Source organism: Pelodiscus sinensis, chromosome 7 (assembly GCF_052426305.1).
Source record: "Pelodiscus sinensis isolate ZL-2025 chromosome 7, ASM5242630v1, whole genome shotgun sequence".
NCBI lineage: Eukaryota > Metazoa > Chordata > Testudines > Trionychidae > Pelodiscus > Pelodiscus sinensis.
Window position 1 is genome coordinate 27,417,686 of NC_143058.1, and position 13,787 is coordinate 27,431,472.

The 13,787-nt window shown below is 38.6% G+C and overlaps 2 protein-coding genes across 14 annotated transcripts in view; one reads left to right on the forward strand and one right to left on the reverse strand.

The window, feature by feature from the left end:
- The window catches only part of ORC4 (origin recognition complex subunit 4), a 77,363-nt gene extending 75,775 nt beyond the window's left edge, over positions 1–1,588 (reverse strand). For 4 of the 7 annotated variants that reach the window (XR_012905160.2, XR_003091649.3, XM_025191041.3 and 1 more), the window contains exon 1: positions 1,438–1,587. The gene's annotated coding sequence lies outside the window, so the exon portion shown is untranslated. The other 3 variants (XM_075933336.2, XM_075933335.2, XM_025191043.3) reach the window with 3 other exon arrangements.
- Positions 1,589–1,759: 171 nt separating this feature from the next.
- The window catches only part of MBD5 (methyl-CpG binding domain protein 5), a 253,117-nt gene continuing 241,089 nt past the window's right edge, over positions 1,760–13,787 (forward strand). For 4 of the 7 annotated variants that reach the window (XM_075933345.2, XM_075933340.2, XM_006135680.5 and 1 more), the window contains exon 1: positions 1,760–2,317. The gene's annotated coding sequence lies outside the window, so the exon portion shown is untranslated. The other 3 variants (XM_075933346.2, XM_075933347.2, XM_089779720.1) reach the window with 3 other exon arrangements.

Here is a 13,787-nt window from a genome sequence, read left to right on the forward strand (position 1 = left end):
GTATTATTGACAACTGTAGTAATTTGTTAACCATTTTATTTAAAGTAAGAAAGGAGAATGCTTTCACAGATCTGTAATCGCTCATTTTGATACCTTCAGTGCTTGGTATGAGAGAGCACCAATGATTACTTTGTTTTGTTCCACAGAACCAAATCTAATAAAAAACAAAGTTTAGGTGAGCCCATGGTCTTAGCTGTAATGTCTACATAAGCAACAGTGATGCTTCAAGACTTGTGCAGCTGCTCTATGCTAGCAGAAAAACTTTCCAACATGATAAAACCACTTTCACAAATGGCAGTAGCTAGGTCAGTGGGAGAAGCTCCCCTGCCAACAGTGCTGAACACTCCAGTATTTCTCTTGGTGTAACTTACATTGCTCAGTGCGTGTGTTTTTCACACCTCTGAACATCCTAAGTTAGGTTTGCTTAGTTGTAGAGTAGATATAACCAAAGTCAAAGCTCCACCAGAAAGGAGCCTAATTCAAAAAGTCCAAAGGAGCAATCATAGGATGCAGGATTGATCTATAGTGCAGCATCTACCTTTATTCTGGTTAATCACTGTGTAAAGTTTTTTCTTTTACACCCAAAATCTGCCCCTACAGAGCATAGTCAATGTTAAGTAGAGTTAACAATGTTCCAGATAAGGTGGCTATAAACACCTTTGTAAATAAAATTAACTCCTTCAGTTTTCCATCCATTCAACTGGAGGCGCTTCAACCACTTTAACTTTAAAATTACAAGAAGTTTCACCTTCAGTGCCTAAGAAATCTGACAAAAATAATAAGTGCCTTTGACTGGCACAAAGGAATGCCCAGAAGCCGGGTTTAAGCTACGAATAGTCGGTATCACCGTCTGCTCTTTCTTCCAGAGAATTCCCCTCTGCAACACACAAGGCGTCAGCATCGGTCAGCACGGGTCAGAAGCGGACGCACCAGACACCAGTTCGGCTCTGCTGGGAGGTCACTGGGGACGAAGTCGGGCGACTCAATTTTTCAGGATCACAGCAAGTGACCCAAGGCCAGCACGGCCACCCGGATCAGTGCCGGGCTCACTGGGCAGGAAGCGATTCCTGAGGCAGGAGTCTCACGAGGCCTCGCTGGCGCGCGATGCTCCCTAGCCCTCACCGCCGCGTCGCCATGAGCATCATCCCCCGCCTCGCGCTGCCGAAGGCCCCCCCCCCCAAGTCCCCTCGGGGCAGAGCACCGGGACGCAGCCCTTCCGCCGCACAACAGCCAGGCCCAAGGACCTGAGACCGGGACAGAGCCCCCCACGGGGCCCGGGAACACAAGGCGGCAGGAGGGGAACACCCCCGGGACCCCGCCGCCCTTCGTCCGCACCGGGTCAGGGTTCTCGCTCGCTCGCCCGCCCTCCTCCGCCACGTCCTGTCACTGCCCGCCATCTCCTTGCCGGTTCGCGCGCCTGGCCCTCGGATGCCCTACCTAGGCCGGCTCCGCTCACTCGCTATCGCCCGCCTGCGCGAGCGCTTCGATCTCTAGTAGCGCAACCTCCCTCCTCGCCCGCTAGTGCCCCAGAAACATTCCCGGCACCCCCCGCGCACATCGCTCGCTGTCACGTGGCGACTATAGCACCGCCCCTTCTCCCCCCGCCACTCTTGACTCGCCTCAACTCTGCCCCCTTCACGCCCACTCACTCACTTCCGCTCCACTTCTCCCTCCCCCTCCCACACCCACTCCGCAACTTCCTTTCCTTCAACGGCATCTCCTTCCGGGTTCTCCAGCCGCGCGGTGCATTGTGGAGAGCAACCTCTTTCCACCCCCCCTTCAACCCACCGAGCCCCCTTGGGGCGCACGCGCAGTAGCAGCCTCCCATCTTTCTCCCAGCCAGAGCTAGAGCCTCAGCAGCAGCAGCAGTAGCAGCAGCTGATGATGAAGAGAGAGGGGGAGACTGGGGGACCTTTTATTTATATTGTTAAAGGGACAGAGCACTAATTCCATCTTGAATTGGTGTGTGGGGAAGGGGAAGGGTTGGTGTGAGGCGCCTGAGTTTCTCCCCAACCCAGCCCAGCTAGAAGATCCCAGGGAGACACAGGGAGAGAAGGAGAGTTTCTTCCCCCCCCCCCCCCCGCCCGTCAGAGGAGAGAGAAAGAGACCAAAAGCCTCTTAGCAACACGGTCCCTTCTCTCTCTGCTGCTGCTGCTTGGCCCTGGCTGGAGACACCTCACCACACACACAGAGGAGCAGCAGCCAGTTCACCAGCTCCCCCACCCCCTGCTCTCCCCTCCTCCCCCTTTATTACCCTTTGTGTGTGTCTCTTTCTCCACTGCTCCAGGGAAGGGAATAAAAGTGGGGTGCAGCCAAGGTAAGTGTGTTTGTGTGTGGGCAAGCAATACCTCCTCCCACCTCTGCTTCTCTAGGGCAGGCAGGTTTGGGGGCTGGGGTTGGGGAAAGTGTTTGTTTTCCATCTTTTAGTTTTGATGATAGATAGTTTGATTGTTTACTGGTTTGGCAAAGTGGCTTATTTTTCATGTTCCAAATGATAGACTTCAGTTTTGTGTATTACTCTAATCCTCCTACTCCTGTTTGGGAAGAAGATATTACAGTGCTCATATCTGTCACTTTTTACTCACTGTTTGAGGAAGTGGAAACCTTTCTCCATGTCCTACCTCAGTTGTATTTATTTTTCAGTGTATGAGGAAATGTCATGGTAGATGATGATCCAGCATTGCTAATGGTACTCTCAAGTGTGTTCCAACATCTCCCTCTTTTTAGAGCTGCTTTAGATTTGGGGATTTGCTGTTTCTGGGAGCAGTATTTGTCTCTTGGTTTTCTTTGGTATTTGTCTTTTGAACAAATAGTTTTCTGTGTAAAGAGATAGGTGAAGTATTAAAAGGGGGTTGGGTCAAGATTTGTTTTTATATGTGACTTCTTTCTAAAGTGCTTGTATTTCCTGTGTCAAAATAGGAAATTCAAAAGACAAAAATATTAATATGGTGGTGAAAATTCTTTGGAATTTTTTATCTGTCTTTGTTTTGTATAGATGCATGTTGCTGCTGTTAATAATATAAATAACTAAACTTAGTTATATAATCATTAAGGCCCTGATCCTGTAAAGCTCTATGCACCTGCTTAACTTTAAGCATCTAAGTAATCTTAATATAGGTCTACTCTAATATGTAAATATTAGCAGGATCAGGGCATATGCAATGTCATCTATATACTTAGAATAAGGAATTAGTTCTTCTTAAATATTTTACATTAATTTTTTGTCATGATTTGCTGATAGGAAGGCCAAATCTCTTTAGCAGAATATGTACTGCACTAAATAGTTGTCTGGGTTAGGTACCACTTTCAGTTTTAACTAACTAGTTTCTTCATTATTGTAAAATTCACATGCCAAAAATATCTACTTAATTTGATAATTAAACTTATATTTTCAGGAAAGCATCCGAAAAGTCTTTTAGAGTCATAGGAATCCAGAAGAAAGTTTGAGTTAATGATAAATTGGTTTTATATTTCAATGTCATCTCTTTTACAAGGGCATTTGTTTTAAAAAATAATGTTGCCTGTGAATGATTTCTGTGTTGTATTTGTTTGGTCATGTAATTCTCTTTTTAAAAAGAAAGCTGTGTGCTATTAATTTAGTAAATAATGCAAGCTATTTCTAAACTGTGAGGTAGGCCAGAGATTGTGCTTTTCAATGGGGCATCTCAGCAAAATGGGATTCAGCTTGCTACATGTACATCTTTATCCAGTACTTGAAGAGGAATGCACAAATCCCTTCACTTGTAAATGCTTCAGTATTTCTGATCCCATAATTTGCATCAGCAGAAAATATTTTATGCAAAGCATCAATTTCATGATCAAGCTGGCAATATGAAAACAGCAATTTGATAAGGTTGGAAAGGATTGGAGAAAAACAAATGTAGAAGAATACTTGAAAAATATTGTGAAAAGAGGTTGGAGTAGCAAATCTTAGTATAGTTCTGTAGAATTGTCTTCCTGTTAGTTTTCTGTTTAGCTTGTGAAGGCAAAACAACTTGCTGTATTCAGAATTATTTAAAAAATCCAATTTGTAAAGTAAAATTTCTTTTAGAGATCAGCAAATATGTATAGGAACCCATTCTTGAAAACTGCAGTTGTCTTTTTATTTTACTACAAGCAACACTAGAGACACATAGCTAAAAGCTTATCCAGGAATAATCTTTTTTTCCTGTTTCATACCAACCTTTTATAATGTGATTAATTCTTTTCTTACTCTGAGGTACCATTGATATGTTTAATCTGCACATACAAACCTATGCTATGTTCAAGTTTAGGCCCTCAATGTCAGTCCTATTTCAACTCCATCTGCAATTTATCCTGCAAATCCAGAATACAAAGAGAGAAATTTGTTATTTATTACATAGGGCAAATGCTCAATTTACTGGTTTAATGTTAAAATCTGTAAACTACATTTTTAAACTGGTTGCTCAGTAAAAAATTGAGCCAAATTTCTAACATCATAGTTTTTGGAAGGTTTTGGTTTGTTAACCCAGTATCTTTACAAATTTTTCTCTATAGGGAGGAACTGCGTTTGAGATCATAGATTTCTTAGGCCCTGATTCTACAGTCAGGTCTGTGCTAGCAGACCATCACTGACTTCACTGAGGCTTATCTTGGGGAATATAGGTCCAAGCCTTAGATGATAATCCAGTCAGAGCAGGGACAGTCTATTTCTGTGATGTATAGTGCACTATACTGCAAAGAGGCCTTAATTGTAATAGAGGTCCTTAGGATGCTGCCATAATATACAATATTAAATAATTTGCTAAAAACTGCATCAACTGGAATTATGGGAAACTGTTAGTAATCAACAATTATTACTAAGTAGCATTTTTTTGTTCTGTGTTTAAGTAATTATTCTAGTATCATAAGCAAGTATTAAAGATTTTTGGTTTCTTTTTAGGCATTTAGGAACATTTCTGTATTTTTCCCTGTTGAAAACTAGATCATTTGTATACGCAACATTTATTTATGTCTCTTGTTCATTTTTTTTTTTTTTACCAAAAATGTGTGTTTGTAGAGTTAGATTTGAATGATCAGGAAGCTACAATAACTATGTAGGCTACACTAGATTTACAAACCAAAAACATTTAAAGATCTTGTTCAGGTCAGATCTATATGTTGGTATTTTTAAATTCAAAATTATCAGTTTCTTCTGGTGTTAACTTGGTGATTAGTTTGTTTATTTGCTAGTTATTTTACATAAGCATGTGATCTTTATTTTAGTTAGATTTAAATATTTTTGTAAAGGAGTATTGTTCACCTTTAACCAAAACGTGTTCCTTTCTATGGTCCTGACCCTTGTCTTTTTATTGGGAAGCTAGTATTCTGATCTATCAGAAAATTGAAAATTGATCTATCTAGGAAAATTGAACCTTTGTGGTATCATTAACAACTTTACTAACAAAAAACTGTCTTGTTTTTCACTGAGGCTTGTAGTTACTATTCTGTCAGTAAGACTTTTTCACAATTTTCTTCACAGTGATTTTATTTAAGGGAGATCAGCATTCAGGAACTAGTTGATTGAACACAGCCAGTGATGACAATGTTAGCTTGTGGATCAGCAATGAATTCTTGAGACACACCTCACTCCTTCAGACTACTCTTTGGTGGTAGAACCTTTTGACCACAAGGAGTTCCATTCTTGACAGTAGGGCTTCTTGCAGTGTAAAAGCCCACATGTGCAGAGCAGTTCTCAGAGTAAGGGCTTTAATTTCAAAAATGCATATATCATTTCCAAAGTGACTTAAACACTTAAGTCAACAATCTCATTGATTTTTCAATGAGACTTAGGAGATAAGAACTTTGGTCGCTTGAAAATTGAGACTTGGGCCCACAATCATTGAGGTGCTTTTGAAAATGTATTCCATGGTTTGGGTTCCATTGAAATCAGTTTTGGCACTCCTTTCAATGGGAGTAAAACATGGTGCAGAGTAGAGAGCCATCTTTACTTTTCAATTGTTAGTGCCTGTAAATATTTTTAAACTATAATTTTACTCATACAGTTTCCAGTAAGGTTCATTTAATCTGTATAACAGCGATCACCAATCAGTGGATGGGGATCTACTGGTAGATCTTGGAGCCTCTGACTGGTTAGGCCAAGAAGCTGTCAAGGGCTAGCACGTCCACTACCCCTCCCCCACTGCTGTGAAAGTCCTGCCCTTTGCCTTGGAGCTGTTCCCCTCTCCCGCTCCATATTCTATCGCCACAGAACAGGGGAGGAGGGCACAACAGAGTTTGGGATGCAGGGAATTACTGGCTGCTTTTAGGAGTCGTACAAGGCCAGGGTAGGGGTGAGCCTGCCTTAGCCCCACTGTACCACCTCACAGGAGCCACCTGCGGTAAGCAGTGTCCAGCTGGATTCTGCACCCTGAATCCCTGTCCCAGTCATGAACCCTCTCCTGCACCCCAAGCCCCTGCCTTAACCCTGAGCCCCCCCAAGACCCAGACTCCCTTACAGAGCCTTACCCTGAACCACCTATGGCACACCAACCAGTGCCCCAGGCTCAGCTCAGAGCCCTTCTCACACTCCAAATCCCATAGCCCAAAACCAAAGACTGTGCCCCAAACCCTCTCTCCCTTCTGATGACAGGGAGGAAGGATGGAGTGAGCAGGGACGGGGCCTTTGAGAAGTGGCACGAAGGAAGTGGGGCAAAGGTATTTGGGTTTGAGGTAGATCCTGGATTGCACTTAAATTCAAAAAGTGATCTCATACTTTAAAAGGTTGGAGACCACTGCCATATAAGAACCAAAATACACATTAGGTATTAAAAGGAACATGGAATGAAATTTTAGAAAAAAGTGACTCAGATCTACTTTCCTGTAATACATAAGAGATGTTAGTGTTTAAGTAAAGTTAATGGAAATAAATTTTGTTAATATTTTAACTAATTTTAGCAATTTTGACCCAAAATGATAGATTGTTAATTACATGTTTATAATATCTTTAGATTAACCACCTAAAAACCAGAGGGAGTTTCAGGCCTTAAATTCATAAATTCATTGGCGGCTTTGCTAAGACTGCCTAAAGAGAGTGAAGCATAAGGTAAATAATAGAAGTGTGTGCGTGCGTGTACTTGTGTGTGTATATAAGCACTTCTTAAATTATTCTTAATCTGTTATTATCCGATTATGCTGGCTAAAGTTTAAAAAAATAGGGGAACTGTATGGTTCAAGGATTTGGTAATGGAACATAGAGTCTTTCATCTCTAGATTTCTGACTTGAATCCAGAAACAGGATCCAAAATCTCTTACATATGATGGCTAGTCATTGACCTTTTCTGAAATGTGTTGACCATCTCATTTCAGCTCCTCGACCACAGGTGTCCACATTACAAAAATCTCCATTACTTCTTGTCTTTATCATCTGGGTGATTAAGGAATAAATGTTGGGAGACGGCAAGAATACCTCTCTCATCGCTAGAGGTGGTTCATCTGAAATAGGATTGAGGCACATTGTCACTGCAATTGGGAGAAACTCTTGAATTACGAGCACTACTTCAGTTTGAGACAGAGGATTCAGTCCTGTCAAACTGGCACTTTTTTCATGAGTATTAATGTCTTTAAAAACCGATTAGATGAAATTGTTGAAAATTTTTAGAAGTTTATATTAGTTTTCATTAGAACAGAAAATAAAGGATTTCATCATTTCTCTGGGATTGCGATGTGGAATGTACTGTGATCATTTTACTATATCTTAATTAATTTGCTTATACAGAAATAGTTTAAATGTAACATTATATTAATTTTAAAAACTATTATTAGTTAACAAAATTGCTGGTAACTAAATCGAGCAGAACTGATTTATTAATTTTATTTGCCTTATTTCAAAGTGGGAGGAGAGTTGGGTTCATTATTTGCCAAGTTTAAAATTCTCATGTTTTGAGACCAATGTAAATTTCCATCAATCTAAGCATTTAAATCAGAAGTTGCTTTGATGACTTATCAAAGAGTTTTACAGTTATTTTGAATGAAAATTGTGTAGCTTCAGTTTGAGGGTCATTCAGTTCTTATATCACTAACCTGGCTGCTCCAAGAGTGAAGAGAAATTCCCAAGTGGGAACCAGAACAGTTGTCAACTGTTTGCATAACAAATCCTTCTGGATCAAATGGTGATATTCTTAACATTTAGATAAAGAAAAGCTTGCAATAATGTTGCCACACATGTTATTGCCACAGGAAATAAATGTAAGAATAGCTAGGAGAAAAATAGAACTGATCAGTATAATAGAATTTAAGCATGAATCTGTATCATAAATTTGATTAGTTTTACTATTGTCATTTGTAATATTTCTATTTTTCATAGGTTTCCATGAAATTTTAATTTTCCTGTGCTTTTATTATTTAAAGTTATTTAGGTTACTGTTGAGTATTAATAACATTTATTTTGTATATATGTGTACAGTTCTTGATCTTTCAAGAACTTAGACATATACCTAATTTTACAAAGAGAGTAGTTTCACTGAATGGCACATGTTCATGTTTTTGTTGGATGGGGGCCATACTAGGCATCAGCTACATCAAACAACTGATGTGTTTTAGCCCTTTCTTATATATTTTGATATACACTACCAAGAATGTGATTGAGGCTAATATACGTTTAACAGTATAAAAATGATGTTCTATGTTTCTCATCCTGCGGAGCATTATTGATGCGTGCAATTTTAGTGACTTGACTGAGATTTCTTATCTGTGTGAAGTTAAGCCTGGAAATAAATCTTTGCAGGATTGGGGCCTAAAATTTCTAGCTGCTTGTCTTCTTAGAAAGAAAAAATATATAGTGCTTTTATGAGGATAATATGTTACAAAAAGTAAATGAGCAATGACATCCATGGTGAAGGTTAGTTCAACATAAGAATGGCCATACTGAGTCAGATCGAAGGTCCATTTAGCCCAGTATCCTGTCTTCCAACAGTGGCCAATGCCAGATGCCCTAGAGGGAGTGAACAGAAGAGAGAATCATCAAGTGATCCCTCTCCTGTCACCTATTTCCAGCCTCTGACTAGCACAGGCAAGGGACACTATTCCTACCCATCTTGGCTAATAGGCGTTGATGGACCTAACGTCCATGAATTTATCCAGTTATTCTTTGGACCTTGTTAAAGTCCTGGTCTTCACAGCATCCTCTGTCAAGGAATTCCACAGGCTGACTGTATGCTGCATGAAGAATAATTTCCTTTGGTTTCTTTTAAACCTGCTACCTATTAATTTCATTTGGTGACCCCTAGTTCTTATGTTGTGGCGACAAGTAAATAGCTTTTCCTTATTCACTTTTTCCACACCAGTCATGAATGTATAGGCCTCTATCATATCCCCTTTCAGTCTTCTCTTTTCTAAGCTGAAAAGTCCAAGTCTTTTTAATATCTCTTCATATGGGACCTGTTCCAAACCCCTTATCATTTTTGTTGCTCTTTTCAGAACATTTTCCAATTCCAGTATGTCTTTTTTGAGATGAGGTGATCACATCTGTACATAGTATTCAAGATGTGGGCGTACCATGGATTTATACAGAGGCAATAAGATAGTCTCTGTCTTATTCTCTATCCTTTTATAAATTATTCCTAACATTTTATTTGCTTTTTTGACTGATGCTGCACATTGAATGGATGTTTTCAGAGAACTATCAACAATGACTCCAACATCTCTCTCTTGAGTAGTTATAGCTAAATTAGTCCCCATCATTTTGAATGTATAGTTGGGATTATTTTTTCCAATGTGCATTACTTTACATTTATCAACATTAAATTTCATTTCCATTTTGTTGCCCAATCACATAGTTTTGTGAGATCTTTTTGAAGCTCTTCACAATCTGCTTTGGTCTTAACTATCTTGAGCAGTTTTGTATCATCTGCAAATTTTGCCACTTCACCGTTTACCCCTTTCTCCAGATCATTTATAAATCAGTTGAATAGGATTGGTGCCAGTACAGACCCTTGGTTTTCAAATGTTTGTGACAAGTTCTGGATTTTTTTAGTATAGACTTTGCTTTTTGGGGGTTTCTGAGTTTCATTAGGGGATGGGAAGGTTTTTTCATGGCATAAAACTTAAGTTTCATTTGACAGCGAAAATTTTAAAATACAGAAATTTTGATTTGAATCAGTAATGAACATAAGATTTAATTAAGCTATACTTGGCTTAATCCTGTTTAAACTAAGGAATTATTTCAAAACAAGGCAGTATTAATAATTCTAAGTTTAATAAAACGTTTTTGAAGTACAGAACAAAGCATTTGAAAAATGATGTTTTGAAACATCCTTCTAAAAAGTTTTATTTACATTTTAAAGAATTAGATCAGGTTTCTCCAGGATAGCCCTTCTTTGAAAACTTAAGGATAGTTTTCCTCAGAAAATGAAGAAACTTTGAACTCCACTTTAGAACCATTTTAGTAAAGTTTAGAATTTTTTTTTAAAACACACTATTTCAAAATATTTTCCTTCTTTTAACATTTTGTCACATAGAACTTACTGTTGATGGGGGTTTTTTTGGCCATTTTAGAAGCTGTAATCTAGTTAAAAGGTTTGTTTATACATCCCATCTCTGTTCTGCTGATGGTATTAGAATGCAGGCCAGAGCCAGACGTCTAACTGTTTATAACACTCAAACTTCAATTAAAGCTGCAGTGTTCAGTTCATGAAGTATGCTCATGTCAGCTTCAAATAATTATTAGAAATTATGGAAGTAGTATGATAGCCTATGATTCCTTTTCTCCCCCAAATACGGTACTCCTAAATTATATATTTTTATTAGTTTTTCATACATGCAAGGCTTATATACATTTATTGAGATTGAAACATTTTATTATACACTTTATGGTTCTTATATTTGGTGCTATTTAAAAAAGAATAAGTATTGTTATGGGTCAAGTCCTTTCTGGAGACAAATTGCTACTGAGATCAGTAAAAATTTGGCATACGTTTGGATTGCAGAGTATTTGTTTTAAGCAGATGTCAAAATACTTTTAACTTAGTCAGCACATAGGCTGTGGTCCAAATATAAACTGGCTTTGACTGTTCTCTGATAAGATGATATAGACATTCAGAACTATGAAGTCCCGCCTTCTCAATTCAGCATAAGCTATATGTAATTCTGTTTTTCATAGGGGAGGATTTAGCAATTTGCAATTAATTTGTTACAAACATTTTTAAGTTTGTGAGCTACCAATGTAAATTTGTTTTAATTGAATATATTGTATTCCAACCTGATAGTGCTGGTAGTGGGCTATGTTGTTTTTAAATGTTAAATTGTTGGAATGGGTTTTTTTGGAACCACTTTGCAAGTGATTTTACTGAATTTCCCTTCTCCCCCCTTAAACTGTGCAGGATGTACTGACTGGTCTGTAGATGCACTGTTAATTGTGTTTTCATCGGAGAGAAAATATTATTCATTATATTTCAGAATTCATAATACCTTGGATACATATTCTATAGAATGTACTTTTATACTGTTACCACTATATAGTACAGTCATGTGTAGGGTCATTTGTACATTGTACTTGATATTTTGTACTAAAGTATATGTATGTAAAATATTTATAAAAAGGAGAAACATAAAAGGCCTGATCTGCTCTCATTGAAGCTGGTGGTAATATATTTACTAACTTCAATGGGAGATGGATCAGGTCCTAAATCTGAATTTTGCATAACTTTTGACTTTGAGAAGATATTGTTAAATAAACAATTCTAACTATGGAAAGATCCAAAGAGCCACTTCATATTAAACAGCAACTACTTAATCAACTATTTAAGAAAATAGTCACAATTTTGAATATTTAGCTTCGCTACTGTATGTAATATCTCTTTTGTTATGCTTTTTTGACACTGCACTCTTTTTTAGCTAAGACTGTAAAGTTATTGATCAGTCTTTACCATTTGTTGTGATTACAGATATGTATTTAATTATATTAACTTGTGTTTACAGTTTCTTAATATATTTAATTCAGTCAACATACTATAAGCAGCAATGAATATAAAGGAAATTAAAATAAAAAATAATTCTAAATCCGTTATTTAAAAAGTAATTTGTAAACATTTTATCCCAATAAAGTGATTATAGTGCATATGAGCTACCTGTTGTTCATAATTAAAAGTAATTTCTCAGGATGAAAAATATAATAAATGTTCTACATCAAGAAAATAAATCTGTAAACAACTGATAGTTTATAGTTTACACTTGTGTTTCACTTATATTTGTAAATTATTATTATTGATATGTCCTTTGATTGAATAACAAGATTATTTACATGCTTTGATAGAATAACAAGTCTTGTGGATGGGGGGAAGCAGTGGACATGGTATAGCTAGACTTCAGCATTTGATACAGAGTTGCATGACAATCTTATCAATAATTGAGGGAGCTAAAACCTAGACAGAGCTACTATAAAGTGGTTGCATAACTGTCTAGTTAACCATTCTCAGAGAGTAGTTATTAATGGTTCACAGTCATGCTGTAAGGGCATAACAAGTGGAGTTCCACAGGGGTCAGTTTTTGGACCAATTTTGTTGAGTTTCTCCATCAACGATTTAGATATTGGCATAGAGAGTACGCTTATTAAGTTTGCAGATAATACTAAGTTGGGAGGGTTTGCAACTACTTTGAGGGTAGGGTCAAAATTCACAATGATTCTGGACAAACTGGAGAAATGATCTAAGGTAAATAGGATAAAGTTTAGTAAGGACAAATGCAAAGTACTCCACTTGGGAAGGAACAATCCGTTTCACACATGCAAAATGGGAAGTGACTGTCTAGGAAGGAATACTGCAGATAGAGATCTAGGGATCATAGTGGATCACAATCTGAATATGAGTCAGCAGTGTGACACTGTTGCCTAAAAAAATAAAACCAACACCCAAACATGATTCTGGGATGCATTAACAGGTGTGTTGTGAACGAGACACGAGAAGTAATTCTTCCGCTTGACTGTGCGCTCAATTGGAGTATTGTGTCCGGTTCTGGGTACTACATTGGAATATTGTGTCCGGTTCTGGGTACTACATTTCAAGAAAGATGTGGAGAAATTGGAGAGGTTCCAGATTAAAAAATGATTAAAGGTCTAGAAGACATGAACTGCGAGGGAGGACTAAAAGAATTGGGTTTGTTTAGTTTAGAAAAGAGAAGACTGAGAGGGAACATGATAGCAGTTTTCAGATATCTCAAAGGATGTTACAAGGAGGAGGGAAAGAAAATTGTTCCCCTTGATCTCTCATGATAGGACAAGAAGCAATGGGTTTAAATTGCAGTAAGGGAGGTTTAGTTTGGATATTAGGGAAAACTTCCTAACTGTCATAGTACAGTAAAACTCGAGTAGTTTGACACTCAATTGTTTGACTTTCCCAATAGTCCGGCATCAAAATGGTAAGCGCCCCTGATAGAACCAGGACAGAACCCGGAACCGCTCTGGTCAACCGCTCTCATGTGGGTTACAGCAGGGAGGGTATGTGTTTGGCTCTGAGGAAGGGAAAGGTAGGGGAAGGGGATTGGGCTACGCACGGCATCCTAGCCAGTTTGTTGAAAAGCCGGCCAGTCAGCGCACGTGCCCCAGTGCCTGGAGGGAGACACGTGGCTGTACCGGTGGCTCCAGCACCTGAACATAAGGTTGGGGGGAAGAGGGAGATTGGGTTGGGAGTGTGCAGTACCTCCTGATACTCCAGCATATCCGATAATTCAGCACCTTTGGGGCCGGATTATCGGAAGTCTACTGTAGTTAAACACTGGAATAAATTGCTTAGGGAGGTTGAAGAACCTCCATTATTAGAGATATTTAAGAGAATGTTAGATAATCCATCAGGGAT